This window comes from Magnolia sinica, chromosome 18 (assembly GCF_029962835.1).
Source record: "Magnolia sinica isolate HGM2019 chromosome 18, MsV1, whole genome shotgun sequence".
NCBI classification, from domain to species: domain Eukaryota; kingdom Viridiplantae; phylum Streptophyta; class Magnoliopsida; order Magnoliales; family Magnoliaceae; genus Magnolia; species Magnolia sinica.
The window spans coordinates 35,713,983-35,722,411 of NC_080590.1; the positions used below are offsets into that span (position 1 = coordinate 35,713,983).

At 42.2% G+C, this 8,429-nt stretch overlaps 1 non-coding gene across 1 annotated transcript; it reads left to right on the forward strand.

Annotated features, from left to right (window-relative positions):
* The first annotated feature begins 3,717 nt into the window (after positions 1-3,717).
* LOC131234215 (small nucleolar RNA R71) lies at positions 3,718-3,824 on the forward strand. The gene has a single exon (XR_009165622.1). It is a non-coding gene; the product is annotated as a small nucleolar RNA R71 (small nucleolar RNA).
* The last annotated feature ends 4,605 nt before the right edge of the window (positions 3,825-8,429 follow it).

Here is an 8,429-nt window from a genome sequence, read left to right on the forward strand (position 1 = left end):
CGAGTAAAACACTCCATTAAGCCTCATCATGTACGTCAATTTAGGCAATTATTGGGGTCTGATATGCAATATTTGACCCTGATCATTCGACCGGTCGACATGGGACTCGTTGGAGAAGAAACATGCGAAAAATAATTTTAGAAATAAAAGACGATTCCCGTAAACTCAAGTGACTTGTGAACAGATAGCTGAGATGTGAAAATTCTAAGATTCATGAATGGTAAGTAGAATTTTCTCCCGAAATCAAGCTCACAGTAAACTTCATAATCAAGTTCAACATATTAATCCATTAATTAGAACATTCCTAAACATTGAGTTCCACAGGTGTATAGTATAATCTCAGCTTACAATCATTAAGAGTTCCAATAATCAATTTCATGCTAAAATTGGTAATTAACAACAGAATTCCCGACAACCAACACTAGCATTTTAGATTAACCTTTCAGCCTTCATTTTTTTTTTTTTTTTATTTTCTTTATGAACAAAACGCCAAGGAAGGGAATAAAAACCTCACCTACAGGGAGCAAACCTATGGTGAAAACTCGTCGCCTCATTTTTTTATAAGTCAACTATGGAGAATCAAATCTACACCTATAGGGAGCAAACCTATGGTGAAGATTATGTGACTTAGCCTTTTAATTCTTCTTTTTACCAAGTTAATCATTCAGTTATCGAACCAAAACTTAATGTGCAAGCGAGATGTGATATGTGAAATCATGACTCAATCAATGTTTACAACGTCTAATCATGGATTAACAAATCAAAATGGACTGTGAAATCAAGCAGATGGCCGAATCCAAGAGTCATTAGTTACCAACATCATGTATCTTATAATGGTAAAATCACAACTATCCTTCAAAATCACTTTGAATTCAATAGAAATTCAGAAAATTTTTTAAAATTTTCACAAATTTTGCTCAAGACCAAGAAAATGCTGATTAGGTCATCTAATCTCCCACCCCCCACCTAAAATCTAAATTGTCCTCAATGTAAAAGAAATAAACAAGCAATGCACATGAGACAACGAGAATAAAAGAGGAGTGATGAAAAGATAATACCTGGATGGAGAATCAAGAAGCTTTCTCAAAATTTGTGAAAAATTTCAACGTAAAAGCGAGTTAGCACAAGAGAGAAATCAACATAAGCAAAAATAACAAAAAGAAAAACAAAAGAAGATCCTACCTATACCACTTTCGCAGTGCTCTCGATTGCATTTAGCGCATGCAACAAGCCTTTAAACCCCTAGGTTACCCCTAGTGGACGAGTTGTAGTCTCGTGAGGGTTTGCAGAAATGTTACCCACAAACATTGAAGTAACTAACTAAGAAAAATGAAAATGAATGAAATAAAAGCAATACAATAAAGCAAAAGGTTAGGTTGCCTCCCATGAGCGCTAAGTTTAACGTCTTCACCAGACAAGAACGGACCATGAATGAAATAATCTTTATAACTGTGGTCCGCCAAAGAAATTACCTCAACACTTTCATTAACCGATTCCAGACAAGTGATGTGAGTTCCCATGAACTGTGCTATCTGAAATAAGGCAACTGACACTGTCGTCAAATAATTTATGGACTTCTGCTCGAACGACTTCTTCTATGTTAGGATCACGCTTCCTTTGCATGTTATGCGATATTACCACAACATGATCCATCCATACAGTGGGGCATACTCCCTGGATTTTTTCTATCTTCCGTTCAATTGCCGCCTTATATGCTCTAAGAACATTAAGCAGCCTGCTCGCCTTTGTTTCTCAGAGTTACAAACTGTGCTGTCAGGAAGAGTCTCAGAGGGATGAAGAGGTTCCACTTTCGCTCTCCATTTTTCAGGTCTCCAATATAGGAGTAGAGTCGAGCAATGCATTGACTTCATGGATGGGACTATCAATGTCAAAATCCATGCCCGATTGTGCTAAGCATGTCTCAAGAGGATCTTCAAAAGATGTACGGAAGGAGTCCTGCACAAGGCTCTCGATCATGTCCACTTCAAATATGTCATCCAAATCGGAGGATTGTTGTCCTGCATTAAAAACATTGAGTTTAATATTCATGTTACCAAAGGACAATTTCATAACTCCATTCCTACAATTGATAATAGCATTAGATGTGGCCAAAAATGGACGACCCAAAATGACTGGGATCCGACTATGAAGATTCTGGACAGGCCGAGTATCTATAACTATGAAATCCACTGGAAAATAAAATTTATCAACCTGGATTAACACATCTTCAATAACACCCCGGGCACCTTGACAGATCTATCGGCTAGTTGTAATGTTACCTTAGTCGGTTTCAACTCACCAAGTCCTAGCTGCTCATAAACCGAATATGGTAACAAATTGACACTCACCCCTAAATCAAGTAATGCCTTCCCGATCTTATGATCTCCTATGCCGCAAGAAATGGTGGGAGCTCCTGGATCCCTAAATTTAGGAGGGGTGTTATGTTGAATCATGGAGCTGAGTTGCTCCGCAAGGAAGACCTTCTTATGAACATTCATCTTACTTTTGAGTGCATAAATCTTTAAGAAACTTAGCGTAAGCAAGGACTTGCTTGATAGCGTCAAGCAACGGGATGTTGACTTGCACTTTTTGAAACACATCCAAGATTTCATCAAAGTTATTTCTTTTCTTTATTGGTGCCCGACGTTGAGGAAAGGGTGCTTTGGGCACATAAGGTGGCACATTAGTGGCTCTTGGAGAGTCGAGAGCTTTTGGACTTTGGATGCATTGGTATGGCTCTCTGCTTCATCTTGATCTTCTGTTTTAGAATTTGATTCATCCCCATGCATCTCTATTCTGTTATCAATCTGCTTGCATGACTTAAGGGTAGTGATCGATTTGGCCTGTTCATGATATTGCCCTTGGTTGGAATTAGAGCCAATCTCATACTGTCCCTTTGGATTAGCCTCCGGTTGGCTAGGGAACTTGCCCTTCTCTCTCTCACTCAATGTGGCAACTAGTTGACCCATTTGTACTTCCAGCTTGGCAATGGATTGTGCATTTGCATGTAAGCTTTGCTGGGTCAGTAAGGTTTGTTGGGTGTCTTTTTGGAATTGGAGAGAACTCTGCATGAAAAGATGGAGTGTATCCTCAAGAGATGGTTTCCTTGATTGTGTAGGTAGTTGTTGATATTGTGGAAACTGTTGAGGTTGTTGATTGCCAACTTGGAGGTGCAGTTGCATGGGAGGATTTCCAGATGGTCCTCCTTGTTGTGGTCCTTTTTCCCAAGAGAAATTTGGATGTCTAGCCCACCCTGGGTTGTATGTGTTCGAGTAAGGATCATTCCCAGATTTTTGAAAAGTGTTCATAGCATGAACTTGTTCAGAGAGAAGTTCTGGGAATGATGCACCAGATGGACACGACTGCATGGGATGGGCCGGACTAGATCATGTGGCATATGCCTCGACTTGAGCTGGTTGTGGTGGTCCAGTATTTAATACCAGAGCATCAACTTTCTTTGTCAGGTTATCAAGCTTAGCGCTCAGCTCTGGCATGACTCCTATCTCATATATACCACCTCTCTTTTGTGGTTGGGGACTTTTGTCACCTCTATTTGAATAATCCCATTGCCGGGAATTTTCGCACAAGGTTTCAAAGAAGTTCCACGCTTCGACATCACTTTTGGTCATGAATGACCCTCCACTGGTGGCATCAACCATGCGGCGGTTCTGTGGTGTCAGACCGTCATAGAAGTATTGAACTTGTTGCCACTTCTCAAAACCATGGTGAGGACATTTAAGAAGCAAGTCCTTCCATCTTTCCCAACATTCATGAAAGTGCTCGCCCTCTTTTTGTGTGAAGTTAGTAATTTCTTTACGGAGGGCATTGGTTTTGTGAACGGGAAGAACTTGTTTAAGAACTTCTTAGACAGTTGGTCCCATGTAGTGATAGATCCAACTTCTAGAGAATTCAACCATGCTTTCGCCTTATCCTTCAAAGAAAAAGGAAACAGCGTAGGCGGATCGAATCGTCGGAGAAGTTTTGGAACTTAAAGGTGGAGCAAATGTTTAAGAATTCTTTCACATGATGATATGGGTTCTCCTTGTCCAATCCATAAAAGGATGGCAACAATTGTATAACTCCAGGTTTAAGTTCAAAGTGTGCTGCCGTAGTGGTTGGCAACACTATGCATGAAGGCGCATTAAATTGGACAGAAGCTGAATAATCTTTGAGAGCTTTAACTTCAGACTCATTCGCCATTTCAACAAGATTATTTCTCAATCTTACACGAATTGTTCTTTCAATCTCAGGATCAAACGGTGCTAGTTCTATATTCAGAGATCTACGTCCTAGCATAAACTATGTTATTGCAATGTAAGAAAGAAAACTAAACTAAGAAGCAACCTAAGAGAAATAAAACTAGACCTAGAAACTATGAGATTCTAAAACAAGTTAAAACTATGTAAATAAGAATGGGAAGAAAGAACCCGGAAAAGGAGATGATTGATGTCTGAAGAATAGGGAGCTCCTCCTTCACTTCCAATTTGGAGATCTATGTTAGAATCTAACTTAGAAATTTATGTCAGGATCCTACAAAACAGGAAATAGGTTAGTTTCTAAAATCAAGAATAGAACTCTAAGTTAGAAAAAATCCTAAGCTATGAATTATGATAAGAGAGAATCCCAAATTCAATTTGGAACGAAACAGTCCCCGGCAACGGCGCCAAAAACTTGATGTTTTATTTAAACCAACACGATTTAAATGATTTTTAAACTCGCAAGTATACGAATCAGATGCAGATACGGTACGTATTACGAGATCGTTCCCACGAGGACTAATCATCACAATTCAAATCTATAACTCTCCTTAACTAATCCAACAAATAATGAACTAAACTACTAAGCACAATTTTAGGAAAAAAAATAATTAAGAACAGGGAAGAAAATTCAATCAGAGAGAGAGCACTAGGACTTTCGAATCCACCCCTAATTATCCTAACCCTTGTTTTGTCTGTTGATTCACCTTGACCTAGATTGATACCACTTATATAGAGAAAGCACAATCTGTGTCCTTAATCGGGCATACAGACTGTCTAATTCCTTTAAGCAATGCCATGAATGACATATCCCATGTCCTTGGTCGGGCACATGGAATGTACAATTCATTAAAGCACCCTGTTTCTTCCTCTATAGGAAACTTGTTCTTGATCAGACACAAGCACCTATAATAAGCATCCAAACAACATCCATATATATACTTTGGTCAAGTTCATAGATGGAGAAGTATAGAATTTAAACCCATAAAGCCCACTTAGAGAAAGAAACAAATTAATTGATATTCAAAGTAAATCAACCAAAACAAAAGCTAATCAAATTAGGAGCTTCATCTCAGCCCTAGCTGAGAGATTAGTGACCCATAAAATCCATTAAATAGATGAAATAAAATTCATAAAAATAAGGAACATCAAACCGATCGATCTCTCTCTTCTTTCTTCTCTTTCTTCTCTTTCTTCTCTCCCTTGCTCTAGGTCTGGAATTCCCTAGCTCTGAATGCCTTTCTCACGTCCAAAACTCCCCTTTTATAGCCGCTGGATGGCTGGGATCGGTGGCCGAGTCGTAGAAGGACTCGGAGTACAATTTTTGCAGCCGTGATCGGTGGGCCCCACAGAGGCATTTTCTGGAAAATCTACCCCGTCCATTGGATTCGGGACGAAATTTCAGTCAAGAATAGGTAGTTTTGAAGGTCCATTAGCACGGCCCACAGAAGAAATCTCAAAAAATTCAGTTTTCAACGTCCTGGGGCAGTCTACTTTTGGCCTCTGTACCGCACACATGTGTATCATGGGAGTGGAATATCAGCATGGTTTTGTAGTATTCATGGCCCTCTACATGATGAACGGCTCAGATCTTCCGTACAGGTGACGTACGGGGCCCACTAATTTCCACAAAAACTGGCAGCGGAAGATGCTACGCGGATGCGAATCCGATGGCTGTGGCGATGTTGGGTCCCACTTCGCAGGTGCTTTGATAAATTTACTCCGTACATTAGATTCAGCTCGAAAAATCAGTAGGAATTGACTGGTTTTGGGGTGGATTCGGTGCAGCCCATGGAGTTTTGAACTCACCGTCGCGTTTGTACGGTTAAAAACCGATCTATGCGTTCATTTGAATTTTTGCCACCTAGGCAATGGTAATGGCTGCCCCAGGAAGTGGATGGACGGTTTGGATTGTCCATTTGGACACTAGGTGGGCCCCACAACCGACGACCGCGGTTCGGTTCCGCGGACGCTGCAGCGGCGAGAGAGAGAGACGGGTCAGCGCTCTCGCTGACCGTCCCAGCCATCCGGTGTAGTGCCAGCGCACGTGCGCTTTACGCACACACTCACGCATGTGGGGTCTGTTGCAACATTCTGGAGGAATCTGCACCGTCCATCTTCTTTGTCATATAATTTCAACCGTCAACACCAAGTTTGAAGCAGTTCCAAATATCAGGTGGGCCCCAAATTGGAGATTAACGGGCTGATTTGTCAGTTGGCTCACTTCCCGAGATCTTTAATGGATGAAAATTAATATGTACGGTTAATTTATGGCCCTCATCCCATGTATGAAGTTTTGAACTGATCGGATGGCGGGAACCATGTGATCTTGCATTTTGGACCCTTTTCGGGCCTCTTTATCGTGCTTTCCTCAGATCCCAGGCGTGTAAAATCTTCACTATTGGTTTTCTGGAGTCCATCTCATGCTCTGGAGACTTTGGATCATAAAATCCATGCCTTTAACATCAATTTTCAATACACACTCCTGATTTCATCCTGTAATAAAAACACGAGTAAAACACTCCATTAAGCCTCATCATGTACGTCAATTGAGGCAATTACTGGGGTCTGATATGCAATACATAAACATTGCCATGTCAATTATAAATGATTTATAATTCAAATACACAAAGACATGTAAATTTATATTGCTTGTAAGACCTGTATCCTAGACCTTATCGTTCCTTAAACTCCCGTGGTCCTCTCGGTCGAATTTTGGCAACTCGCGACCCTAAGTCACATCCCATATATCTGAGTCGACTCGACCCGAAAGTTGTACCCTAGCGACCGCGCCGTCGCCATGGTTCTAACGCTGCGTCTCGCGCACAGATGCGATATCCTAGTCAGAAGATGTGGGCCCGCATTTATTTTGAGGAAAACGCCGCGCTAGAGAATCTCTACCAAATGTCAAATCAATCCCATCAATCAATCAAGTACAACACCCATCCCTCTCTTACCCAAAGTGAAAGTAACCCATATCTAGTCAAGTACACCCATCACTCACCCATCACACCCATCCCTCTCACTCTTACATCATCTCTCTCTCTCTCTCTCTCTCTTATTCTCAAACCATTTCTCAAGCAACCCAAGAGAGAGAGCCAAACGTCCAAGCTTCCCATGAGAGAACTTAGAGTGTGGCCCACCTTCCTCCCCCAAGATCTTCTATCTCCACCCTTCAATCTTCATCTTCCACCATCAAAGGGAAAACCTAGGAGCTAAGAAGTCTACGGAGCCTAGAAGAAGTAAAATTGGTGGGTGTTTTAGAGTAGATCTTGATCTTTGATGTATGGGACAAGTGGGGCCTATTGATGTGTGTGTTGTATGATTAAGTGGGAGCTCATAGTGGCAGAGCTCCTCCCCGCTTCTCGTTTCTTCCCCCCCCCCCCCCCCTCTCTCTCTCTCTCTCTCTCTCCCTCTCTTTCTTTTATTTTATTATGATGATGGGGATGTGTGGCCAACCCGGATGGACCCCACCATGAAGTATGTATTTATCCATGCCGTCCACCTAGTGAGCACCTTGCTTCCCAAACTGGAGCCCACCTCGCTGCCTCATCTAGCCGGTCCACCTCGCTGCCCATTTTCGGGCCAGCCTGGACAAAGGAAATCACAAATATCAGCCTCGTGCAGATCGTGTGGACCCACCTCAGCACATGTGGTTTATTCGACCATCCATCTGTCGTGGGTCCCACACAGCAGCAGCTACTATTGCATTGTCATCAGCAAGTTCTGTGGCCTGACATAAGGCATGTGTTATATCCAACACCTTCCATCCCTTTTTCCTGAGGAGTGGGACCCACCCACATGTGTTGTACGTGTGGGATGAGGCCCACCTTAATGCATGAATTCTGTATTCCCACCGTCCAGAGACCTCTGGACGGTGTTATGGGACTCCACCGTGTGATGTATTTATTCCATCCTCACCGTCCACTGGATTGGGACGGTGGGATGCCAGATTGATGTATGTGTTGCCATCCATTTGTTTTGAAGGCGTGGGGCTCACCCCACACGTGTGGCACGTGTGGGGGTGGGACCACCTTGATGTTTGCATTGTATCCACATCGTCCATCCTGGACAGAGTAGTGTGGGCCCTACCACAATGTATGGGTCTTATTCAGCACCATCCAGCAGTTGCTGGACGGTAGGACCCATCATGGATGTATTTGTTTCATCCAT